General features: G+C 43.8%; 1 protein-coding gene across 5 annotated transcripts in view; it reads right to left on the bottom strand.

Annotated features, from left to right (window-relative positions):
- The window catches only part of CTNNA1 (catenin alpha 1), a 332,795-nt gene that overhangs the window by 166,713 nt on the left and 139,941 nt on the right, over positions 1 to 26,141 (bottom strand). Inside the window, exon 1 of one of the 5 annotated variants that reach the window (XM_027970285.2) lies at positions 3,934 to 4,027. The exons of 3 other annotated variants lie outside the window; for them this stretch is intronic. The gene's annotated coding sequence lies outside the window, so the exon portion shown is untranslated. Of the gene's footprint in view, positions 1 to 3,519; positions 3,838 to 3,933; positions 4,028 to 26,141 lie in introns of those variants that run through there. One more of the 5 variants, XM_060415820.1, reaches the window with a different exon arrangement.

The raw sequence follows: 26,141 nt of genomic DNA, 5'->3' as shown, positions 1-26,141 counted from the left end.
TAACAAGGTATAGTGTAATGGAGTACACCACCTGGTGGAAGAGATCTGCTACCAAAAAGCAAAGTGCTAGCTTGAAGTCTTGTAATAGGACTAAGTGCTCATCATAAAAATGATGGAATACAAACGGGGAGTGGGTTCATCACTGAGCAAGCAATACAGCAACAGTAACATAATCCTAGACCCCACGTCCAATTCATATTTCATATGTTAAGCCTATCTCATTTCCCCAAAATACAGCTCCCTTTATCTCACCACTCTCAAGTCCCACCATCTTCCTAGCTCAACTCCCTACTTCCATTTGTACACAATACAAGCCCTGTAAGCACTAGCAGAAGTGATCTTAAAAAGGAAATCAGACCATGAAACTCACTAAAACAGTTTCTTACAACTCTTAGAAGAAAATCCAAACATGTGATCTGGAGTTTCCTGGCAATTTCATGTGAGGCCTTCCCCCTACTCTAAAAGAACTTAAAGCTACACAAGTCTTCTTTTAGGTCTCTAAACACATGGAGTTCTTTCCTGTCTCAGGACCTCTAGGCAAGCAGAGGTCCCTGTTGCCTCTGTCCAGATCTTCATCAGCAAACAAACCACAACAACCACCTCTATCCTGTCTCACACTGTCCCGTTTTCAAAGAAATCTCAGGACTCTGCCAGTTACTGCCCATCTCCACAGCTGGTTTAGGTCTAAAAAAGAAAAAGGTATCTCATTTTGGTCCTCGAGTTTGAAGTCTCTTGGGACCCCCAAGCAGTTCTCTAGTGCACAAGGGACCCTGTGGATCAAGTGAGACTTTCTAATTCAAAAAAGAAGCTTCCACTTTAGCATCAGTGTTGGATTTTTAACCTAAGCTTGACGACAGAAGACTATGCAGAGAAGTGATTCTCAACTTAGAGGAAGAGGGCACCGCTGATCTCTAAGTCACTGTATGGAATGAGATGTTGCTAATGAAAGGAGGGTGACACCCCATCAATGATGTAAGGCTTTCGATACACGTTGGATAGAATCCTCAATAAGAGTTTATAGAACAACAAGTAAAACAAAACAAACAAACAAACAAACAAAAAAAAACCCAGACTGAGAAACGAGAACCAAGAGTAAAAGGAAAACCAGGAGAGATTTAGATCACAATTCCATAAACTCCTCTGCCCTTTTATGCTTCCTCCTAACCAAGCCCCTACTCCTGTTTCATCCAGTTCAAAAGCTGTCGTCTTCTGGAAGCATTCTGGTCTTATCCAAACAAAACTTCAGTTCAGTTCAGTTGCTCAGTCGTGTCCGACTCTTTGCGACCCCATGAATCGCAGCATGCCAGGCCTCCCTGTCCATCACCAACTCCCAGAGTTCACTCAGACTCACGTCCATCGAGTCAGTGATGCTATTCAGCCATCTCATCCTCAGTCGTCCCCTTCTTCTCCTGCCCCCAATCCCTCCCAGCATCAGAGTCTTTTCCAATGAGTCAACTCTTCACATGAGGTGGCCAAAGTACTGGAGTTTCAGCTTTAGCATCATTCCTTCCAAAGAAATCCCAGGGTTGATCTCCTTCAGAATGGACTGGTTGGATTTCCTTGCAGTCCAAGGGACTCTCAAGAGTCTTCTCCAACACCATAGTTCAAAAGCATCAATTCTTTGGTGCTCAGCCTTCTTCACAGTCCAACTCTCACATCCATACATGACCACTGGAAAAACCATAGCCTTCACTAGAAGGCCCTTTGTTGGCAAAGTAATGTCTCTGCTTTTGAATATGCTATCTAGGTTGGTCATAACTTTTCTTCCAAGGAGTAAGCATCTTTTAATTTCATGGCTGCAATCACCATCTGCAGTGATTCTGGAGACCAAAAAAATAAAGTCTGACACTGGTTCCACTGTTTCCCCATCTATTTCCCATGAAGTGATAGGACCGGATGCCATGATCTTTGTTTTCTGAATGTTGAGCTTTAAGCCAACTTTTTCACTCTCCTCTTTTACTTTCATCAAGAGGCTCTTCATTTTCTGCCATAACGGTGGTGTCATCTGCATATGTGAGGTTATTGATATTTCTCCCGGCAATCTTGATTCCAGCTTGTGCTTCATCCAGCAAAGCGTTTCTCATGATGTACTATGCATATAAGTTAAATAAGCAGGGTACCAATATACAGCCTTGACATACTCCTTTTCCTATTTGGAACCAGTCTGTTGTTCCATGTCCAGTTCTAACTGTTGCTTCTTGACCTGCATACAGATTTCTCAAGAGGCAGGTCAGGCGGTCTGGTATTCCCATCTCTTTCAGAATTTTCCACAGTGTATTGTGATCCACACAGTCAAAGGCTTTGGCATAGTCAAGAAAGCAGAAATAGATGTTTTTCTGGAACTCTCTTGCTTTTTCCATGATCCAGCGGATGTTGGCAATTTGATCTCTGGTTCCTCTGCCTTTTCTAAAACCAGCTTGAACATCAGGAAGTTCACGGTTCACATATTGCTGAAGCCTGACTTGGAGAATTTTGAGCATTACTTTACTAGCCCCCTTTCCATGTCTCCACCAGTTTTTATCATTATTATTATGTAAGACTGACCATTCACAAGCTTCTTATCAATACTATTATGGTAGTAAACGTCATCATTCTTGTACTACAACTGGGGTCTGTATCTCCTTCCTATTACAGTGTGATGTCTTGGGGTTAGAGATCATTTCTTATTCAACCGTGGGTGCTCAAAGTGGATAAAAAAATATTTCACTTAGTAAAAGTCAAAAAGAGTAAATAACTGGGCAGAGGCTCTTGATAACTTCTCAACCCGTTCCTCTTGTAAAATAAAATAACATCCTAATTAACTTGATTTATAAATTCATCCTTTCCTAAAGTAACATACACCTGTAGTGTCTTTAAAAATCACTGCTAAAGAAAATACCCTCTCATCGAAATGCCTATCCTGTTGCAACAATACAATGATGTAATTTCCTTCACCATAAACAAGAAAAGTCCTTAACTTGGTTGGAGACTTTACACATCTTACTCTTTTAACATATCTTACTCTATTCTAAATTACTGTAAGTTTTGCCCAAAACACATACACAAAAAAAATATTACGAAGACGCAGGGGTACATTAAGAGGGTGTGAGTCCTGGATCTGAGCCAACTGCCGCCCGCATTATTAGGAAGCCATTCCTGCCAAGCCAAGGTTAGGCATTCAGTCAACATTTTTTCCAACAAGTGTTTCACACACGCACACTCCTTTAAAAGTTAACAAAAAGAGATTCCAACGCCACTCGTGAAAACTAGGACTAATCAGAATTAAGTACTTTCAACTAACCAGCACACTACGTCAGAGTAATTTCAAAACGAAGGTTAACTCGGTGCACGCCGAAAGTCCACACACGGGTGTGGCGCCCATTCCCAGCCAGGCTGTGTCAGGGAAAGGGCCACAGACTTTCCCATTCGCCCGGGCCGGCAGTGCGGGGCTGCGGGCTCAGCCTACTTCGCGTCCACCTGACCTGGAAGTTTCGGTGGTGGGGGAGGGGTGCGACCACAGATACCACAATCCACACGTACTTCAGAGGAAAACTCAACTCCCGGAACCACCCGCACCTCGAGCAACGCGCACTCCTCCCCGCAAGCAGGGCGGCCGCGGGGGCCCAGCGCGGGTCTGGCGTGCGCACCGAGCCCACTTGAAGAAAGTTTAGACACAGGGAGAAACTTTCCAGAGAGGAAGCGCCGCGGTAGCGCGGGGTCCGCCAGTCGCTCCGCTACAGCCGCCGCGGCCCCTCAACTTCCCGAAGGCCAGGAAGCGCCGGCCCCGCCCGCCGGGCCAGGGCCCAGGCCCGGGACCCCGCCGGGGAAGCGGGCCGAAGGCCGCACAGGCGGCGGCCTGAAGCCCGATTCCCGGGGAGGTCGCTGAGGTGACCGCGCCCGGCCCGCCCACTCGAGGAGCCCCTGGGGAGCCCGCACCCGCACGAAGACAATTACCTGCGGCGAGCTGGGTGAGCGCTGGAAGATTCCAGAGGCCAGAAGCCGACGGTCCGCCGCTTTGTCTCCCCCAGTCCGGCTCCGAGGAGGAAATGGGCCGCCCGGCGCCCCCGCCCCCGGCCCGCCCCCCGCCGGCGGCCCCCGCCCCGCTGCCCGAGCCCCGCCCGCCCTTCCCAGCACCTCCCTCCGGCGCGCTCTTCCCAGCGCCTCCCGCTGCCGCCCAGCTTTCCCAGTTCTCCCTTTGGGGGCGAGTCCTAGACCAAAGAGGCTGGCAATGCCAGACCCGGACCCCTAAAAGGACCTCTTGCTCTCCGCCCTTCACCTCTGAGTTGCTTCATCCCAGGCTACTAGTAACCAAAGATGGGAGTGACAACCCTCCCACCCCCGAGAGGAAGGAGGAACGCTCACTCCTGGAACAGCCCGCGAGCGGGGGAGAGCAGGTGAGTCACCGCTCTGCGCACAGGTGAGTCTCCGGGCGAGGCCGGCTCAGGCCCCACCCCCTCGCTGGTGCCCCAGCGACCGGGCGAGGCAACGCAGAGTCCCGGGCACACTCCTCTGAGGAGTGCCACAGGTGTTCCTCAATGACCGGCTTCCGGAAAAAAGTGCTCTAGCCCCCGCTCCTAGTTTCACCGCAAGAGAAACTGAGGCCTCGTAGCTTGAGGCGAAGTGGAACTAGAATCCGACTCTAGGGACCTCATAATGTGCGATGGAAGCCCTCCGAGAAATCACCTAATCCATCTGTCACTTGACAGATGGGGTAACCGAGAGCTATCCTGATGGAGGACAAGAGTCTTGTCACAGAGGCGTCCCCTCCTGAGATTGCCCTCAACGCATTTGCGCGCACGCACACGCATACACACACACACACACACACACACACACACACACATTTGAAGGACCTGGCATCTGTCCCTATCCCTCTGGCCATTTAGGAAATTTTATTCCCTGTCTTCCTTTTCTAACTTCCTGGTGAATGTTCCCCCCAAAAAACTACAAATAAACAAAATACATATTCACTATCAGCCTGGTATAGAAAACACTAACGACGTTTTTTTCTTCATCATGGGATGATGAACATGATTGATTTCAGTCAGTTCAGTCGCTCAGTCGTGTCTGCCTCTTTGCGACCCCATGAACCGCAGCATGCCAGCCCTCCCTGTCCATCACCAACTCCCGGAGTCCACCCAAACCCACCATCGAGTCGGTGACTCCATCCAATCATCTCATCCTCTGTCGTCCCCTTCTCCTCCTGCCCTCAGTCTTTCCCAGGATCAGGGTCTTTTCAAATGAATCAGCTCTTCGCATCAGGTGGCCAAAATACTGGAGTTTCAGCTTCAGCATCAGTCCTTCCAATGAACACCCAGGACTGATCTCCTTAAGGATGGACTGGTTGGATCTCCTTGCAGTCCAAGGGACTCTCAACCGTCTTCTCCGACACCACAGTTCAAAAGCATCAATTCTTCAGCGCTCAGCTTTCTTTATAGTCCAACTCTCACATCCATACATGACCACTGGAAAAACCGTAGCCTTGACTAAACAGACCTTTGTTGGCAAAGTAATGTCTCTGCTTTTTAATATGCTGTCTGTGTTGGTCATAACTTTCCTTCCAAGGAGCATCTTTTAATTTCATGGCTGCAGTCACCATCTGCAGTGATTTTGGAGCCCAGAAAAATAAAGTCAGCCACTGTTTCCACTGTTTCCCCATCTATTTGCCATGAAATGATGGGACCAGATGCCATGATCTTAGTTTCCTGAATGTTGAGCTTTAAGCCAACTTTTTCACTCTCCTCTTTCACTTCAGTATTGGTCTATAAATCCAAAATAATGCAAGATAACAATACCCACAGAGCACTGAACAAGGTGCTAGGGAGACCTGCCTTCAACATGTTTACCCTTTACTACTTATATCTCCCTTTCCCAGGAAATGCAAACTCCTGGAAGACAGCAGCTGTGTTCCCTACAGCACCCAGCACAATGCTCATCCCCTAGGCAGTTAATGTCTGTGGGTGAATGTGCCTGTTGTAATTCAAAGCACTATGGATTTGTGCTAGTTGGGAGTTGCTGACAAAAGGCAGTAGGACCATGAAGGGAGAGAACAATCTTCAGGAGACAGACCTTAACAAGGCAATTTTTGTCCAGCCACATCTCATTCTATGTCTAGCTTCAGAACCTTTGCTCCTATGGCCTCCTCTGCCTGGAGTGGCTATGGCTCCCTCCCCATCCCCCACTATACTTAGCTACCTTAGAACATAGTATTCAATCAATAAATATTTGAACTAACAAGAGATAAAGGATTATGTTCCATAACTGTATATTCACCACTTCACTGAAGTACCAGTTACTTCGTTTCCAAGGTCCCATGTTCAAAAATTGTTAACAATTACAAGATCCCAACATTGGAGCATTAAACCAAGCATGGGGCTTCCCAGGTGGCACACTGGTAAAGAATTTGCCTGCCAATTCAGGAGACACAAGAAATGCAGGTTTGATCCCTGAGTTGGGAAGATCTGCTTGATCAGGATATGGCAACCCACTCCAGGATTCTTGCCTGGAAAATTCTATGGACAGAGGAGCCTGGTGGGTTACAGTCCATGGGGTTGAAAAGAGTTGGACACAAATGAGCGCATGCACACACACACAAACACACACACATGAGAAGCCTTCCTAAGCATAGGTGCCTGGTATAGATTGAATATTTGTTTACCCTCTCCCCAAAATTTATGTTGAAAATCTAATGCCCTTGGTGATAGTATTAGGAGATGGGGCCTCTAGTATGTGATTAGGTCATGAGGGATTTGTACCCTTATAGAAGAGGCCCCAGAGATCTCCCTTGCCCCTTCTGCCATGGGAGAACAGAGTTTGACTGTGAATCAGGAAGAGAGCTCTCCCTACAACATGATGATGCTAATGTCTTGATCTTGGACTTTCCAGTCTCTGGAACTGAGAAATAAATTTCTGTTATTTAGGGCATTATGTTATAGCAGCCCCAAAAGACTAAGACAGGTCCTAAAGATGAAAGTGTGGATTTGTCTGAGGAAAAGAAGGATCAGGTGACAGAAAAAGAATATGATAAGAGACTTGCAGTGTTCCCTGTAAGCTATGGTGAGTCACTTCCTGACCCCTGAGAAACCATGACAAGCTTACTAGGGGCAACTTGAGCATTCATTAAGTTCAAGGCACCTGCTATGTGATGGAACAGCAGCAATGAATAAAACTGACTTTAAAACAGAGATAAAATTGAGATCGGTGTTCTCACAAAATTTGAAATGAAATAGAAGAGACAGGTATTAAAACAAGTAAACTACAAAAAAAAAAAAATCAACTGTGAAAATAGGGTAGAGCAACAAGTCGATTTAGGGGAAAATTAACCTGATCTGGGGCTTCCAGGTGGTGCTAGCAGTAAAGAACCCGCCTGCCAATGCAAGAAATGTAAGAGATGCAGGTTCAATCCAACCTGCATCCCTTGGAAATGAGTCCAAGATAGCAGAGTAAAGGACATGCACTCATTATCTCCTGCAAGAACTCCAAAATTACAACTTGCTGCTGAACAACCATCAACAGGAGAATGGTTGATCCCACCAAAAAAAGACACCCCCTGTCCAAGGGCAGAGAAGGAGCCCCAGCAAGACCATAAGGGGGATGAAATCGCGTTTAGAATCAAAATGAATACCCACCAGAGATGCTCGAAGGGTGCAAACAAAACCTTGTGTGCACCAGGAGACCCCGCAGAGACTGAGCCAGACCTACCTTTGAGTCTTTGAGTGTCTCCTGAGGAGGTATGGGTCTGCACTGCCCTGCCACAGGGGCAGGGACTCTGGATGCAACAGACCTGGGTGTGGCATAAGCCCTCTTGGAAGAGGTTGCTGTTAACCCCACCATAGAGCTACTGGAATTTACACAGGACTGCGGAAACAGAATCTTGGAGGGCACAAATAAAACCTTGGGCACACCAGGACCTGGGAGAAAGGAGCAGAGACCCCACAAGAGACTGACCCAGACTTGCCTGTGAGTGTCCAGGAGTCTCCAGTGGAGGTGGGGGTCAGCGGTGGCCTGCTGCAGGGTCTGGGGCACTGAGTGCGACTATGGGTGCACAGACCTTTTTAAGTAAGTGGCCATTATCTTCATTACAGGTCAAACAACAGAGAGGGAACACAGCCCCGCCCATCAACAGAAAACTGGATTAAAGATTTACTGAGCATGGCCCCGCCCCTCAGAATAAGACCCAGTTCAGTTCAGTTCAGTCGCTCAGTCGAGTCCGACTCTTTGTGACCCCATGAATCGCAGCACACCAGGCCTCCCTGTCCATCACAAACTCCCGGAGTTCACTCAGTCTCACGTCCATGAGTCAGTGATGCCATCCAGCCATCTTATCCTGGGTCATCCCCTTCTCCTCCTGCCCCTAGTCCCTCCCAGCATCAAAGTCTTTTCCAATGAGTCAACTCTTCACATGAGGTGGCCAAAGTACTGGAGTTTCAGCTTTAGCATCATTCCTTCCAAAGAAATCCCAGGGCTGATCTCCTTCAGAATGGACTGGTTGGATTTCCTTGCAGTCCAAGGGACTCTCAAGAGTCCTCTCCAACACAGTTCAAAAGCATCAATTCTTCGGTGCTCAGCCTTCTTCACAGTCCAACTCTCACATCCATACATGACTACTGGAAAAACCATAGCCTTGATTAGACGGACCTTAGTTGGCAAACTAATGTCTCTGCTTTTGAATATGCTATCTAGGTTGGTCATAACTTTTCTTCCAAGGAGTAAGCATCTTTTAATTTCATGGCTGCAGTCACCATCTGCAGTGATTTTGGAGCCCAAAAAAATAAAGTCTGACAGTTTCCCCCATAGTCAGTCTATCCCATCAGGAAGCTTCTATAAGCCTCCTATCCTTATCCATCAGAGGACAGACAGAATGAAAACCACAATCACACAAAATTAACCAAACTGATCACATGGACCACAGCCTTATCTAACTCAATGAAACTATGAGCCATGCCTTTTAGGGCCACCTAAGACGGACAGGCCATGGTGGAGAGTTCTGGCAAAACGTAGTCCACTGGAGAAAGGAATAGCAAACCACTTCAGTATTCTTGCCTTGAGAACCCCATGAACAGTATGAAAAGGGAAAAAGATAGGACACTGAAAGATGAATTCCCCCGGTCGGTAGGTGCCCAATATGCTACTGAGAAGAGTAGAGAAATAACTCCAGAAAGAATGAAGAAACAGCCAAAGAGAAAACAACGCCCAGTTGTGGATGTGACTGGTGATGGAAGTGAAGTCCAATGCTATAAAGAACAATATTGCATAAGAACCTGGAATGTTAGGTCCCTGAATCAAGGTAAATTGGAAGTGGTCAAACAGAAGATGGCAAGAGTGAACATCCACATTTTAGGAATCAGTGAACTTAAATGGACTGGAATGGGCAAATTTAATTCAGATAACCATTATATCTACTACTGTGGGCAAGAATCCCTTAGAAGAAATGGAGTAGCCCTCTTAGTCAACAAAAGAGTCCGAAACGCAGTACTTGGATTTAGTCTCAAAAATGACAGAATGATCCTTCTGTTCATTTCCAAGGCAAACCATTCAGTATCACAGTAATCCAAGCCTATGCCCCAACCACAAATGCCAAAGAAGCTCAGGTTGAATGGTTCTATGAAGACCTACAAGAACTTCTAGAACTAACACCCAAAAAAGATGTCCTTTTCATCATAGGGGACTGGAATGCAAAAGTAGGAAGTCAAGAGATACCTGGAGTAACAGGCAAGTTTGGTCTTGGAGTAAAAACTGAAGCAGGGCAAAGGCTAACAGTTTTGCCAAGAGAAGGCACCGGTCATAGCAAACACCCTCTTCCAACAACACAAGAGAAGACTCTATACGTGGTCATCAGCAGATGGTCAAAACCGAAATCAGGTTGATTATATTCTTTGCAGCCAAATATGGAGAAGCACTATAGAGTCAGCAAAAACAAGACTGGAGGCTGACGAGGCTCAGATCATGAGCTCTTTATTGCAAAATTCAGACTTAAATTGAAGAAAGTAGGGAAAACCACTAGACCATTCAGGTATGATGTAAATCAATTCCCATATGAATATACAGTGGAGGTGATGAATATAGATCCAAGGGATTAAATCTGATAGAGTGCCTGAAGAACTGTGTATGGAGATTCATGACATTGTATAGGAGGCAGGGATGAAGACCATTTCAAAGAAAAAGAAATGCAAAAAGGCAAAATGGTTGTTTGCGGAGGCCTTACAAATAGCTGAGAAAAGAAGTGAAGCTAAAGGCAAAGGAGAAAAGGAAAGATACACCCATTTGAATGCAGAGTTCCAAAGAATAGCAAGGAGAGAAACGAAAGCCGTCCTCAGTGATCAATGCAAAGAAATAGAGGAAAACAATGGAATGAGAAAGGCTAGGGATCTCTTCAAGAAAATTAGGTACTAAAGGAACATTTCAAGCAAAGATGGGCACAATAAAGGACAGAAATGGTATAAGCCTAATAGAAGCAAAAGAGATTAAGAAGAGGTGGCAAGAATACACATAACTAAGATCTTCATGACTCAGATAACCATAATGCTGTGATCAACCACCTAGAGCCAGACATCCTGGAATGGGAAGTCAAGTGGGACTTAGGAAGCATCACTACGAACAAAGCTACTGGAGGTGATGGAATTCTACTTGAGCCATTTCAAATCCTAAAAGATGATGCTGTGAAAGTGCTGCACTCAATATGCCAGCAAATTTGGGAAACTCAGCAGTGGCCACAGGACTGGAAAAGGTCAGTTTTCATTCCAATCACAAAGAGAGGCAATGCCAAAGAATGTTCAAACTACTGCACAATTGCACTCATCTCACATGCTAGCAAAGTAATGCTCAAAATTCTCCAAGCGAGGCTTCAACAGTACATGAACCGTGAACTTCCAGATGTTCAAGCTGGATTTAGAAAAGGCAGAGGAACCAGAGATCAAATTGCCAACATTCGTTGGATCGTCGAAAAAGCAAGAGAGTTTCAGAAAAACGTCTATTTCTGCTTTGACTACACCAAAGCCTTTGACTATGTGGATCACAACAAACTGTGGAAAATTCTTAAAGAGATGGGAATGCCAGACCACCTCACCTGCATCCTGAGAAACCTGTATGCAGGTCAAGAAGCAACAGTTAGCACTGGACATGGAACAACAGACTGGTTCCAAGTTGGGAAAGGAGTACGTCAAGGCTGTATATTGTCACCCTGCTTATTTAACTTATATACAGAGTATACATCATGTGAAATGCTGGACTGGATGAATCACTAGCGGGAATCAAGACTGTTGGGAGAAATATCAGTGACCTCAGATACACAAATGATACCACCCTTATGGCAGAAAGCAAAGAAGAACTAAAGAGCCTCTTGGTGAAAGTGAAAGAGGAGTGTGAAAAAGTTGGCTTAAAACAACATTCAGAAAACAAAAATCATGGCATCTGGTCCCATCACTTCATGGCAAATAGATAGGGAAACAATGGAAACAGTTTTACACTTTCTTTTCTTGGGCTCCAAAATCACTGCAGATGGTGACTGGAGCCATGATATTAAAAGACACTTGCTCCTTGGAAGAAAAGCTATGACCAACCTAGACAGCATATTAAAAAGCAGAGACATTACTTTGCCAACAAAGGTCCATCTAGTCAAACTACGCTTTTTCCAGTAGTCATGTGTGGATGTGAGAGTTGGACTATAAAGAAAGCTGAGGGGAGGGAGGTGGGAGGGGAGTTCAGGATGGGGAACATGTATACACCCGTGGTGGATTCATGTTGATGTATGGCAAAACCAATACAATATTGTAAAAAAATAAAATGCAGATTATCAAACCTAAAATAAATAAATAAAAATATCAAAGCACACACACACACAAAAGAAAGCTGAGCGCCAAAGAATTTATGCTTTTGAACTGTGGGGTTGGAGAAGACACTTGAGACTCCCTTGAACTGCAAGGAGATCAAACCAGTCAATCCTAAAGGAAATCAGTCCTGAATATTCATTGGGAGGACTAATGCTGAAGCTGAAACTCCAATAGTTTGGCCACCTGATTCGAACTGAAACTCCAGTACTTACTTTGTCTACCTGATGCAAAGAACTAACTGATTAGAAAAGACCCTGATGCTAGGAAAGATTGAAGGCAGAAGAAGGGATGACAGAGAATAAGATGGTTAGATGGAATCATCAACTCAATGGACATGAGTTTGAGCAAGCTCCGGGAACTGGTGATGGACAGGGAAGCCTGGTGTGCTGCAGTCCATGGTGTCGCAAAGAATCAGACACGACTAAGTGAACTGAACTGAATCTAATCTGGGGTTCAGTGACCAAAGGAAGTCACCTTTATGCTGTGACCCACTCTTGCCAGACTTTTTGACTCACCTCTCCACCGAAACTCCGCCCTTTATCAAGGTCAGTAAAGACCTCGATGATGCCAAATCCAGTGATCAGTCTCTGCCACAGCTGACTTGTACCATCAGCAGTGTTTAGTCACTCTCCCCCTTAAAATACCATCTCCATTGGATCTACAAGCACTAGGCTCTTCTGATTTTCCTTCAGCCTCCCTGAATACAACTTCTGAGGCTTCTGTATTAACTTCCTCTACATCTTCCCAACCTCTAAATAGTTTCCAGAGTTCTCAAAGTTCAGTCTAAGAACTCCTGACACCTTTCCAAGGGATTGTAAGATAAAATCTATTTTAATAGTGATACTAAAATAGCATTTGCTTTTTTCATTCACAATCTCTTATGGAGTAGAGTGTTCTACAGGTTGCATGCATGCTCAATTGCTAATTAGGGTCCGACTCTGTGGGGCCCTAAATGGGAAACCTTAAAAAAGATGGGTTAGCTTTGTGGTGGGAAACTAAGATGGCACCTGGCGGAAGAGATAGGGGCGTGGTCTATGTTACAGTTTTTGATTGGCTCTCTTGATTTCTGTGCACGTGGACAGCGCGTGATCACCATAGACTCCTGTTACAATGAAGGCACATGACGATTTGACCTTTAACGTGATTGGTGCAACTATGGCACATGACGATTTGACCTTTAACGTGATTGGTGCAACTATAGAAAGTCCCTCGCAAAACCCCCCTGCTTGCCTATATAAACCAAGAGTTTGCGGCAATAAAGAGGAACTGCTTAGACGGAACCCCTGTTTTGTTCGATTGTCTTTCGGTCGCCCAGGGACTGGGTTGGCGGACAGCAGGCTCGCCTCTCCTCGGACTCCTCGGCTTTGCTGAGGGAAGTTCCACTGCCTCTCTCTTTCTGCGGAGCACCCCCCGCACGACTCTTTGTGACCCCATGGACTATAGCCCACCAGGCTCCTCTGTCCAGGGGATTTACCAGGCAAGAACACTGGAGTGGGTTGGTATTTCCTACTTCAGGGAATCTTCCTGACCCAGGGATGGAACCTGCATCGCCTGCATTGGCAGGCAAATTCTTTACCACTGAGCCAGCTGAGAAGCATTCTGTGGGTTACATGATGTATAATATGGTATCACTCAGAATGCAGAAGCAGATAACAAGAATCCAGCTACCTTTCATTAAGCCAGACATTTTAAAAATTTGCAAAAATGCAAAACAATTACATTTCTCCCCTTGAATTTTCTTTTATTTTAGAAAACAGTTTTTTTCTTTTTAAAAATACTGTTTAATGCCGATAAAAGCAGATCGGCTAAAATAAACTTTAAGACTTTCTATATTTTTAAGAAAAGCTATTTATGATAACGTAATACTACAGTCAATACTGATAGATAAAACTCTCATAAAGAAAAGCTCTTCCAAGATCCTCAAAAAATTTTGAGTGTAAAAGGATCTTGAGACTTAAAAGAACTGCTGTTAGAGTGTCCCAGGACTCCATCCTTCAACTTCTTTTTCTGTCTACCATCAACCCACTGGTGATCTCATCCAATCTTTTTGCTTTAAATATGCTGGCAACTGTAGGTTTGTATTTCAACCTGAACCTTTCCCTCTGAATTCTAAACTTGCAGATCCAGCTTGATACCATCATAAGGATATCCAGAAGGCACTTAGGCATCTCACACTGTATGTCTATGTGTCCAAAGCTGATATCCTGAAACCTCTGTCCAAACCTACCAATGTAATAATTTTCATTTCATAAATGGCAATCCCATTCTTTAGTTGTTTAAGCCAAAACTTTGGAGTCATCTTTGACTTTTATTTCATGCACACATTTCATATTTGATTCCTCAGCAAATCCTGTGCCTCTTTCTTTAACATATATTTGGAATCTACCAACTTTTTGCCATCTCCACTGTTACCATCATCATTACTTAGCATGAATTTCATGTGCGTGCAACCTCAGTCACATCCAACTCTTTGCAGTCCCGTGAACTGTAGCCCTCCAGGCTCCTCCATGGGATTATCCCAGCAAGAATACTGGAGCAGGTTGCCATTTCCTCCTCCAGGGGATCTTCCTGACCCAGGGATTGAACCTGCGGCTCCTGCATTGGCAAGCAGATTCTTTACCACCTGGGAATTAAACAGGAAACTCCTAACTAGTCTTCCTGCTTCAGACTTTGCCTCCCTCAGTCTGTTCTCAATTCAGTAGCTGGAGTAATTCTATTAAAAAATTTAATAAGTCCAAATACGTCACTGCTGCTGCTGCTGCTAAGTCGCTTCAGTCGTGTCCGAGTCTGAGCGACCCCATAGACGGCAGCCCACCAGGCTCCCCCGTCCCTGGGAGTTTCCAGGCAAGAACACTGGAGTGGGTTGCAATTTCCTTCTCCAATGCGTGAAAGTGAAAAGTGAAAGTGAAGTTGCTCAGTCGTGTTCGACTCTTCGAGACCCCATGGGCAAGTCGCTTCAGTCGTGTCCGACTCTGAGCGACCCCATAGACGGCAGCCCACCAGGCTCCTCCGCCCATGGGATTTTCCAGGCAAGAGTACTGGAGTGGGACTGTGCCCTAAACCCTCCAGTGGCTCCTGCCTTCAGACTAAAAGGCAAGTTCCATATAAGGGCCTCCAGAGCTCACCTGCCCCCACACACCCCTCTGACACACTGGCCTCTTTACTAATCCTGGAACACTTGGAGGCAGGCTCTTGCCTTAGGGCCTTTGCTTTCTGCTTGGAATGTTCTCCTCCAAATGGCTGCCTGATTCACTCCTTCACTTCCCCCAGGTCTTTTGCTCAGCTTTCACTTTCTTGGTGAGGCTTCTTCTTGGCCACAATATCTAAAATCTCATTCCCTCCCCACAGCATCCCATCCCTCCTTCATTGCTTTATTTTCCTCCTTAGGATGTATCACCATCTTACATACAAAGTCATATAGTATATATTTATATGTATATTTTCATAATTATTGTTTTCTGTCTATCTCACTAAAATTTAAGCCCCATGAGGGTTAGACTTTTTGTCTATTTTCTTCAGTGCTATATCCCTGGTACCTGGAATATACTTCTAGCAGAGGACCTGAAGGACATGGTGGTGGTGGTTTAGTTGCTAAGTCATATTCAACTCTTGCGACCCCATGGACTGTAGCCCTCCAGGCTCCTCTGTCCATGGGATTCTCCAGGCAAGAATACTGGAGTGGGTTGCCATTTCCTTCTCCAACATAGCAGGTCCCTCAATATACATTTGTTAAATGAATGAAAGAAAGAATACATGAGATGTATAGAAAAGTCATTGACTGCATGGATGCGGAAGGAAGGAAAGAGTTATTCTGGACAAGGGACAAGCAAGTTTGACAGCCCCAAATCCCACTACTGGAAAAGAAGTTCTGTGATTTGGGATCAGTATAGCAGGCAGAGGCCAAACTGGAGAAGGCTTTGTCAGGCTTCAGACTTGATTGTGAGGGAATGGGAACCACAGAGGATTTCATACAAAGAGGTAAGTTGATCACATTTTGTTTTTTTAAAAATTCATTTTGCAAAAATGTAGATTGTAAAGCAATGCACATAATAGCCCATTTATGTTTGAACACTGTATATACATTTGTTTTAATGCTCTTTTCTCACATCATCTGAGCCATTTAAATCCCACCACCTGTTCAAAACCTCCAGGTCTTCCCATCTCACTCTAAAGAGTGGTCTTGCTCATCAACCTCAAACCCATCTTTGGCTTTTCCCTTCTATCTTTCCACTCCAGCCTGCACTGGAGTCCTAGACATTCCTGTAACACAAGAAGCACTTTCCTTCCTCAGGGCCTTTTCATTTCCCGTTTCTTCTGCTTGGAATGGTCTCCCAAATAACTCCTTAGCTCACTCCATGGCTTCACCAAGATCTGTGTTCAAATATCATGTTGTCTAAGAGGCTTTCCCTAGTAAAATAACACTAGCACCCTTTCTTCCCCTCTCCATTTTATTTCTTAGCACTTGTCACCACCTAACATATTAGGGGTTTCAACATCTCCTGGTCACAGAGACCTTCCCTGACCACATCCCCTACACCCCAGTCCCTCTCCACCCATATTACTACATTCTCTTGCTTACAGCACTTATCCCTTCTCTAGAATTGTCTTGTCTAATGACTTCTTTTTTTATTAATAATTTTATGTATTTATTTTTGCTGTGCTTATTCATCCTTGCTGCACAGGCTTTCTCTAATTGCAGTGAGCAGGGGCTACTCTTTGTTGTAGTGCTTGGACTTCTCATTGCAGTGGCATCTCTTGCTGTGGAGCACAGGCTCTAGTGCACACAGGCGTCAGTAGTTGTGGCACATGGGCTCTAGAGAACAGGCTCAATGGTTGTGGTGCACAGGCTTAGCTGCTCCGGGGCATGTGAGATCTTCCCAGACCAGGGATTGAACCTATGTCTCCTGCATGCCAGCAGGCAGATTCTTTACTACTGAGCCACCAGGGAAACCCCTGATTTATTTTCTGTCTCCTCTATTATATTATAAACTGCATGAAGACAAGGATCTTGTCTGACATTTTTACTTCTCCACTCAAATAATTTAGCACAGTGCCTGGAAGATAAACTACACTTTAAAAATATTCAGAGAAAGAATGAGTGGCCATAGATATAGGAGGAAAGCCAACTGTCATTGAAGTCAAGGACTTGTTCACTAATGTCAGTTGATGATATCTGGATTGAAACGTCACCTTTCAACTTCAGGTTGATTAACGTGCATCAAGGATGTTAAGGAGGACTTCTGCGGTGGTTGAGTGGATAAGAATCAACCTGCCAATGCAGGAGAAACGGATTCCTGGTCCTGGAAGATTCTATGTACTTGGTCCAGGAAGATTCCACATGCCTTGGAGCAACTAAGCTTGTGCTCTGCAACTACTGAGCCTGCGCAGCTAGAGCCTGTGCTCTACAACAAGAGGAGCCATTGCAATGAGAATCCTGCACACTGCAATGAATAGTAGCACCCACTTGCCACAACTAGAGAAAAGCCCACGCAATACTGGAGTGGGTTGCCATTTCCTTCTCCAGGAGATCTTCCCAACTCAGGGATTGAACCCGGGTCTCCTGCATTGCAGGCAGACACTTTACTGTGTAAGCCAGCAGGGAAGTCCAATAGTTCTAAACAAAACCCCCCAAAAAAGGATGTTAAGGAAAAAATAGTCAAAAGTCAATCAGAAAGACTTCAGGGAGTATTCTGAAAAGTAACATAAAATAAAGTCAAAATGTCAATAAAGATGAACCATCAGAGATCATTTTAAAGATTTTCTACATTACATTGTGTTGTCGTTTAGTTGCTAAGTCGTGTCCAACTCTTTGCGATCCCATAGACTGCAATACGCCAGCCTTCCCTGTCCAACACTATCTTCCAGAGTTTGCTCAAATTCATGTCCATTGGCCAGTGATGCTATCCAACCATCTCATCCTCTGTCACCCCCTTCTCCTTATGCCCTCAATCTTTCCCAGCATCACAGTCTTTTCCAATGAGTTGCCTCTTCGCATCTGGTAGCCAAAGTATTGGAGCTTCAACTTCAGCATCAGACCTTCTAATGAATATTCAGGATTGATTTCCTTTAGGATTGACTGGTTTGCTCTCCTTGCTATCCAAGGGACTCTCAAGAGTCTTCTCCAGCACCACAGTTCAAAAGCATCGATTCTTTGGCCCTCAGCCTTCTTATGGTACAACTCTCACATCTGTACATGACTATTGGAAAAACCATAGCTTTGAGTACCCAGACTTTGATCAGCAAAGTGATGTCTCTGCTTTTTAATATGCTGTCTAGGTTGGTCATAGCTTTCCTTCCAAGGAGCAAGCATCTTTTAATTTCGTGACTGCAGTCACCATCACCATCTGCAGTGATTTTGGAGCCCCCCAAAAATTGTAATCTGTCACTGCTTCCACTTTTCCCCCCATCTCTTTGCCATGAAGTGATGGGACCAGATGCCATGATCTTAGGTGTGGTTTTTTTTTAATCTTAGTTTTTCAATGTTGAGTTTTAAGTCAGCTTTTTCACTCTTCTCTTTCACCCTCATCAAGAGCCTTTCTGGTTGCTCTTCACTTTCTACTGTTAGAGTGGTATCATCTGCATACCTGAGGTTGTTGATATTTCTCTTAGAAATCTGATTCCAGCTTGTGATTCATCCAGCCCAGCATTTCACATGATGTACTCTGCATATATAAGTTAAATAAGCAGGGTGACAGTATACAGCCTTGTCATACTCCTTTCCCAATTTTGAAATACTCCGTTGTTCCATGACCAGTTCTAATTGTTGCTTCTTGACTTGCATACAAGTTTCTCAGAAGACAGGTAAGGTGGTCTGGTATTCCCGTCTCGAAGATTTTCCACAGTTTGTGGTGATCCATAGTAAAAGGCTTAAGCATACTCAATAAAGCAGAAGTAGATGTTTCTCTGAAATTCCCTTGCTTTTTCTATGATGTAAAAGGTGTTAGCAATTTAATCTCTAGTTCCTCTGTCTTTTCTGAATCCAGATTGTACATCTGGAAGTTCTCAGTTCATGTATTGTTGAAGCCTCAGTTCAGTTCACTCAGTCATGTCTGACTCTTTGTGACCCCATGAATCGCAGAACGCCAGGCCTCCCTGTCCATCACCAACTCCCGGAGTTCACTCAGACTCACGCCCATCGAGTCAGTGATGTCATCCAGCCATCTCATCCTCTGTCGTCCCCTTCTCCTCCTGCCCCCAATCCCTCCCAGCATCAGAGTCTTTTCCAATGAGTCAACTCTTCACATGAGGTGGCCAAAGTACTGGAGTTTCAGCTTTAGCATCATTCCCTCCAAAGAAATCCCAGGGCTGATCTCCTTCAGAATGGACTGGTTGGATTTCCTTGCAGTCCAAGGGACTCTCAAGAGTCTTCTCCAGCACCACAGTTCAAAAGCATCAATTCTTCGGCGCTCAGCTTCCTTCACAGTCCAACTCTCACATCCATACATGACCACAGGAAAAACCATAGCCTTGACTAGACAGACCTTTGTTGGCAAAGTAATGTCTCTGCTTTTGAATATGCTATCTAGGTTGGTCATAACTTTTCTTCCAAGGAGTAGGCGTCTTTTAATTTCATGGCTGCAGTCACCATCTGCAGTGATTTTGGAGCCCCCCAAAATAAAGTCTTACACTGTTTCCACTGTTTCCCCATCTATTTCCCATTAAGTGATGGGACCAGATGCCATGATCTTAGTTTTCTGAATGTTGAGCTTTAAGCCAACTTTTTCACTCTCCACTGTCATCAAGAGGCTTTTTAGTTCCTCTTCACTTTCTGCCATAAGAGTGGTGTCATCTGCATATCTGAGGTTATTGATATTTCTCCTGGCAATCTTGATTCCAGCTTGTGTGTGTTTCTTCCAGCCCAGCGTTTCTCATGATGTACTCTGCATATAAATTAAATAAGCAGGGTGACAATATACAGCCTTGATGTACTCCTTTTCCTATTTGGAACCAGTCTGTTGTTCCATGTCCAGTTCTAACTGTTGCTTCCTGACCTGCATATAGGTTTCTCAAGAGGCAGGTCAGATGGTCTGGTATTCCCATCTCTTTCAGAATTTTCCACAGTTTGTTGTGATCCACACAGTCGAAGGCTTTGGCATAGTCAAGAAAGCAGAAATAGATGTTTTTCTGGAACTCTCTTGCTTTTTCCATGATCCAGCAGATGTTGAAGCCTAGCTTGAAGGATTTTGAGCATTACTTTGCTACCGTGTGAAATGAGCACAATTGTATGGTAGTTTGAGCATTCTTTGGTATTGCTTTTCTTTGGGATTAGAATGAAAACTGACATTTGCCAGTCCTGTGGCCACTGCTGAATTTTCCAAATTTGCTGGCATATTGAATGCAGCACTTTCACAGCATCATCTTTTAGGATTTGAAATAGCTCAGGTGGAATTCCATCACCTCCACTAGGTATGTTTATAGTAATGCCTCACACTATAGGATGTCTGGGTCTAGGTGAGTGACCACACCATCCTGATTATCGAGGTCATTAAGTCCTTTTTTATATCATTCTTTTGTGTATTCTTGCCACCTCTTCTTAATCTCTTCTGATTTCTGCCCTTTATCATGCTCATACTTGCTTAAAATGCTCCCTTGATATCTCCAATTTTCTTCTTCAAGAAAAAGATCTCTAGTCTTTCCTATTCTATTGTTTTCGCTGTTTGTATTGTTTATTTAAGAAGGCTTTCTTATCTCTCGTTGCTACTCTCTGGATCTCTGCATTCACTTGGATATATCTTTTCCTTTCTCCTTGCCTTTGGCTTCTCTTCTTTATTCAGCTATTTGTAAAGCCTACTCAGACAGCCACTTTGCCTTCTTGCGTTTCTTTTTCTTTGGGATGGTTTTGGTCACTGCTTCCTGTACAATGTTATAAACTTATGTCCTTAGTTCTTCAGGCACTCTATCAGATCTAATCCCTTGAATCTATATTCATCACCTCTATTGTATATTCATAAGGGATTTGATTTACATCATACCTGAATGGCCTAGTGCTTTTCCCTACTTTCTTCAATTTAAGTCTGAATTTTGCAATAAAGAGCTCATGATCTGAGCCTTGTCAGCTCCCGGTATTGTTTTTGCTGACTGTATAGAGCTTCTCCATCTTTGGCTGCAAAGAATATAATCAATCTGTTCTCGGTATTGACCATCTGGTGATGTCCATGTGTAGAGTTGTCTCTTGTGTTTTTGGAAGAGGGTGTTTGCTATGACCAGTGTGTTCTCTTGACAAAACTCTGTTAGCCTTTGCTCTGCTTCATTTTGTACTCCAAGGCCAAACTTACCTGTTTTCCAGGTTTTTCTTGACTTCCTACTTCTGCATTCCAGTCTCCTATGATGAAAAGGACATCTTAAGCAGAAGGTCTTGTAGGTCGTCATGGAAACTTTCCACTTCAGCTTCTTTGGCATTATTGGTTGGGTCATACACTTGGATTACTGTGATGTTGAAAGGTTTGCCTTGAAAACAGATCATTCTGTCATTTTTGAGACTGCATGCAAAGACTGCATCTTGGACTCTTCTGTTAACTATAAGGGCTACTCCATTTCTTCTAAGGGATTCTTGTCCACAATAGCAGATATAATGGTCATCTGAATTAAATTCTCCCACTCCCATCGATTTTAGTTTACTGATTCCTAAGATGTCAATGTTCACTCTTGCCATCTCCTACTTGACCACATCCAATTTACCTTGATTCATGGACCTAATATTCCATGTTCCTATGCAATATTTTTCTTTACAGCATCAGACTTTATTTCTATCACCAGACAACTGAGCATCATTTCCCAGCCTCTTCATTCTTTCTGGACCTACTTCTCCACTCTTCCCCAGTAACACACTGGATACCTTCTGACTAGGGGGCTCATCTTCCAGTGTCATCTTTTTGCCTTTTCATGCTGTTCATGGGGTTCTCAAGGCAAAAATACTGGAGTGCTTTGCCATTCCCTCCTCCAGTGGACTACATTTTGTCAGAACTCTCCACTATGACCATCGGTCTTGGGTGGCCCTGCATGGCATGGCTTATAGCTTCATTGAGTCAAGCCCCTTCACAACAAGGCTGTGATCCATGAAGGGCTATATTGTGAGGATTTCATTATTATTTATCTACATGTGCTGCTAAATAGCTTACCAGTTTACAAAGCACATTCCTGAATGTTATCTCATTTGAGGAGGGAAGAACCAGAATGAGTAAAGATCTAAAAACAATGAAGATGAGAACTGACTGGGCAGCTTTGCAGTCAGAGTTTGGAAAGACTTTACCACTTGTTTGTTGCCATGAAATGATGGGCACCCCCTCCCCCAATAAAGCCCATGTACATGGTACTAAGTTGCTTCAGTTGTGTTCGACTCTTTGCAGCTCTGTGGACTGTAGCCCGCCAGGCTCCTCTGTCTGTGGGATTCTCCAGGCAAGAATACTGGAGTGGGTTGCCATGCCCTCCTCTAGCAGATCTTCCTGACCCAGGGATCAAACCTGCATCTTCTGTGACTCCTGGGTCGCAGAAGGATTCTTTTACCACAGAGCCGCTGGGGAAGCCCAATAAGGCCCATAGAAAAGATCAAAAGGACTCTTGGATTAGCCTGAAGAAAGCCAACAAACAAAGTCAGATTTTGACAAAGACAGGAGAGAAAAAAACTAAAGGTAAAACCTAAGGGTGGGACCACATCAGGGTCAAATGCAGTTGGATGCCTGGGGCCCTGCTTGCCTTTCCATTCCCTTTCAGATGAGTAGGGAAAGCCATAAAGCCCTGCCATCCTGGCAGTGTTATCTATTAACTTAGCTAACACCAGAGATTTTCCTCATTTCTGTGTAGCTCAGTTTACAATGTTGTCTGTACCTTAGAATCAGCTGGAAAGGTTTTTTAAAAATATGATACCCAGGTACTACCTCAAAGACTCAGATTCAGTTGTTCTTAGGTAGGGACTAAGCATTTAAAAAATCTCCCTGGGTGGACTTCCTTGGTGATCCGTTGGTTAAGAATCTGCGTGCCAGTGCAGGAGACACAGGTTTGATCCCTGCTCTGGGAAGATTCCACTTGTCAAGGGGCAGCTAGGCCCATGTACCACAACTACTGAAGCCCACATGCATAGAGCCCACACTTCACAAGAAAAACCACTGCAATGAGAAGCCCATGCACCGCAACTAGAGAGTAGCCTACAATCACCACAACTCGAGAAAGCCCACAAGCAGCAACAAAGACCCAGCACAGCTAAATATATACATGAGTGAAGTCACTCAGTTGTGTCCAACTCTTTATGACCCCACGGACTGTAGCCCACCAGGCTCCTCCCCCATGGGATTCTCCAAGCAAGAGTACTGGAGTGGGCTGCCATTTCCTTCTCCAGGGGATCTTCCCAACTCAGGGATCGAACCTGGGTCTCCTGCGTTCCAGGCGACGCTTTAACCTCTGAGCCACCAGGGAAGCCCACAAATATATATATATATATACACACACACACATACACACACATATAAACAACAACAATAAAAAATATCTCTGGGTGATTCTCCTGGGCAGCCAGAATTGAGAATCACTGATAACTTATCTAAGGCTGGACAGAAAACAAAATCAAATCACACATACCTAAAACTCATTCATTAATTCATTTCTTTACACAATCATAATTATTTTAATACTCAATAACTGAAAATAATAATAGTTTATATTTACTAAGTCTTAGATACATGTTAAGAACTTTGGTTCCATGTTAAGAGCTTCACATGTCATCAAAACTTCTTAACAATCCTAAAGTAGTTACTATTGTATTCCTCATTCTGTATATGAGAAACAGAACTTTGGATCACACTGGGAATATGGCAGTGCTGGGACCCAGATCAACCAGGATCCAGAACCAGACTCTTAACCTTGTCCCACTTAGCCTCTGAAATGTCAATGGCTTTTAAAAACTGTTTGTTGACCTGCTACATTCAGAATAGTCTTCATTTTAAGATTATATTATGATGGAGGTAATTTCAATCCCTAGTTGTTATCCTATTACAACAATGTGATAAGTGGAGCTGGTTGGGGGTTTTTTAGGGGGTGGGGTGCCAGGACAGGTGCTCACTTGTATTCTTTACAGGCCTCTTCTAATAAGAGAATGCTACTGGCTTTAATCAGTGAGTTAAGTTTTAAATAAAAACAACCAAACTTAGGCCCTTGACATGCGTAATGTTTTCTTTATTTGTGTTATCCATCTTCCCTGTAGAAACTAAAATCAAGATTTAGTTTTTAAAGTCAGTAAGCAGTGGGGGTTCATGATTCTTTCTCCTCTGATATGATCAAAGACGTTTACACAAAAATAAACACTCCCCTTGCCCTTTCATGCTCATATTTTTATTGACAACAATGGAGAAAGAGAATCTGAAAAGGGAAAAGTTAAAGACAACCAAATACAGTCATCTCTAAAAGAAGTCTTTTAAAAAGGGAAGGAGATGGAGATGGGTGTGGTGCTTTAATTCTTCTTTTTAAAGTATCAGTAGGCTTTATTATAGAAAGCTTGTTCTTTGTATTCACCATTCTAAAAATTCTTTGACATTTTTAGATTTTTATAAGGGTATGAAATGTTCTATCAAGATAAGAATTGTTGTAATATAAACTGTAATATAAACTCAATTAATATACTTTAGATTTCAGATGTATTAGTGAATGAGTCATTCTCCATTCATTGTTTTCATAGCTTAACAACAATTTTTCTAAATTCCAAGAAATTCTGAGAAAAAGAAAACCTGTTTGAACAGAGCAGAGATATACATCTGCCAAGAATCTTTAATGCCCACGTGTGTCCCCAGATGTACACTGAATACAGAACTTAAAGTAGAAGCCGGGCAGCCTTTGTCTTTGGTTTGCCCATGATTCTGGGTTGACTAGGTGGTCTAGTAGGCCCTAGGATTCCTAGACTCCATGAGCTCACAGTAGAGTCTGGCCAACCAACATACATTCCCTCTTGTCTGTCTCCCGCCATCAGTTCTTACCAGTCCAGCTTCTTTATTTCCTTAGTCACAGGAACTCACTGTTCTATTTGCCCTTGAGTTTGGCAGGACCTGCCCCTCTATCACAGATGAAAATTACCATATTCATTCATTTATCCATTTGTTTGCTCAGTCAACAAATATTTTAGAGCACCTACTATGAGATGTGCATTGTACTAGATCCTAGAAATACAGTAGTGGGCAGTCCTCATGAAATTTACATTCCAGAGACAGAGAAAGACAATAAGTAGGTAACAATTAAATAAACAATGTGATTTTAGATAGGGGTAAGTGCTTAGAGTGACTAGGAGGAAGCATGCTTATTTGGATAGAGAGGTCAGGAAGGGCCTCACTGAAAAGGTGATCTTTGAGCTGAGACCTGAATGACCAGAAAGAGTCCTGTGATGGGGCAGAATATCTCATGGGAGGAAATAGCAAGTGTAAAGGCCTGAGGGTGGGGAAAAGCCTGGCATATTCAAGGAACATGAAAAAAGCAAGTGTCTGAGGAGTGAAAAATGAGGAAAAGATAGAAAAGATAGTACTGCATAAGGTCAGAGGTGCAGGCAGGGGCCAAATCATGTAGGACCTTGTAGGTAATGGTAAAAAGTTTGGGTTGTCCTTTAAAAGCAATGCAAACCCCCTCAGACTATTAAGAAGTAAAGTGACCATGATCTGATTTGCATTTTTAAAAGGTCACTGGACTGCTATATTGAGAATGAAGTGTGGTTGCACAGCAAAGAAAACTGTAAAACAAAAAGACAACCCTCAGAATGGGAGAAAATATTTGCAAAGGAAGCAACCAACAAAGGAGTAATCTCCAAAATATACAAGCAGCTCATGCAGCTCAATATCAAAAAACAAACAACCCAAACAAAAAATGGGCAGAAGACCTAAACAGACATTTCTCCAAAGAAGACATACAGATGGCCAGCAAACACATGAGAAATGCTCAACATCACTAATTATTAGAGAAATCCAAAGTGAAACTACAGTGAGGTCTCACTTTACACTAGTCAGAATGGCCATCATCAAAAAACCTACGAACAATAAATTCCAGAGAGCGTGTAGGAAAAAGGGAACCCTCTTGCACTGTTGCTGGGAATGTAAATTGATACAGCCACACTGGAAGACAGTATGGAGATTCCTTAAAAAACTAGGAATAAAACTACCATATGACCCAACAATCCCACTACTGGGCATATACCCTGAGAAAACCATAATTGAAAAAGATACATGTACCCCAATGTCACTGCAGCATTTACAATAGCTAGGACATGGAAGTAACCTAAGTGTCCATTGACAGATGTATAGATAAAGCAGCTGTGGTACATATATACAATGGAATATTACTCAGCCATAAAAAGGAACACATTTGAGT

The sequence above is a fragment of the Ovis aries genome, chromosome 5, assembly GCF_016772045.2.
Source record: "Ovis aries strain OAR_USU_Benz2616 breed Rambouillet chromosome 5, ARS-UI_Ramb_v3.0, whole genome shotgun sequence".
Taxonomy (NCBI): Eukaryota; Metazoa; Chordata; class Mammalia; order Artiodactyla; family Bovidae; genus Ovis; species Ovis aries.
The sequence above is the reverse complement of the archived record's forward strand: the minus strand, read 5'-3'. Positions and strand labels throughout refer to the sequence as shown.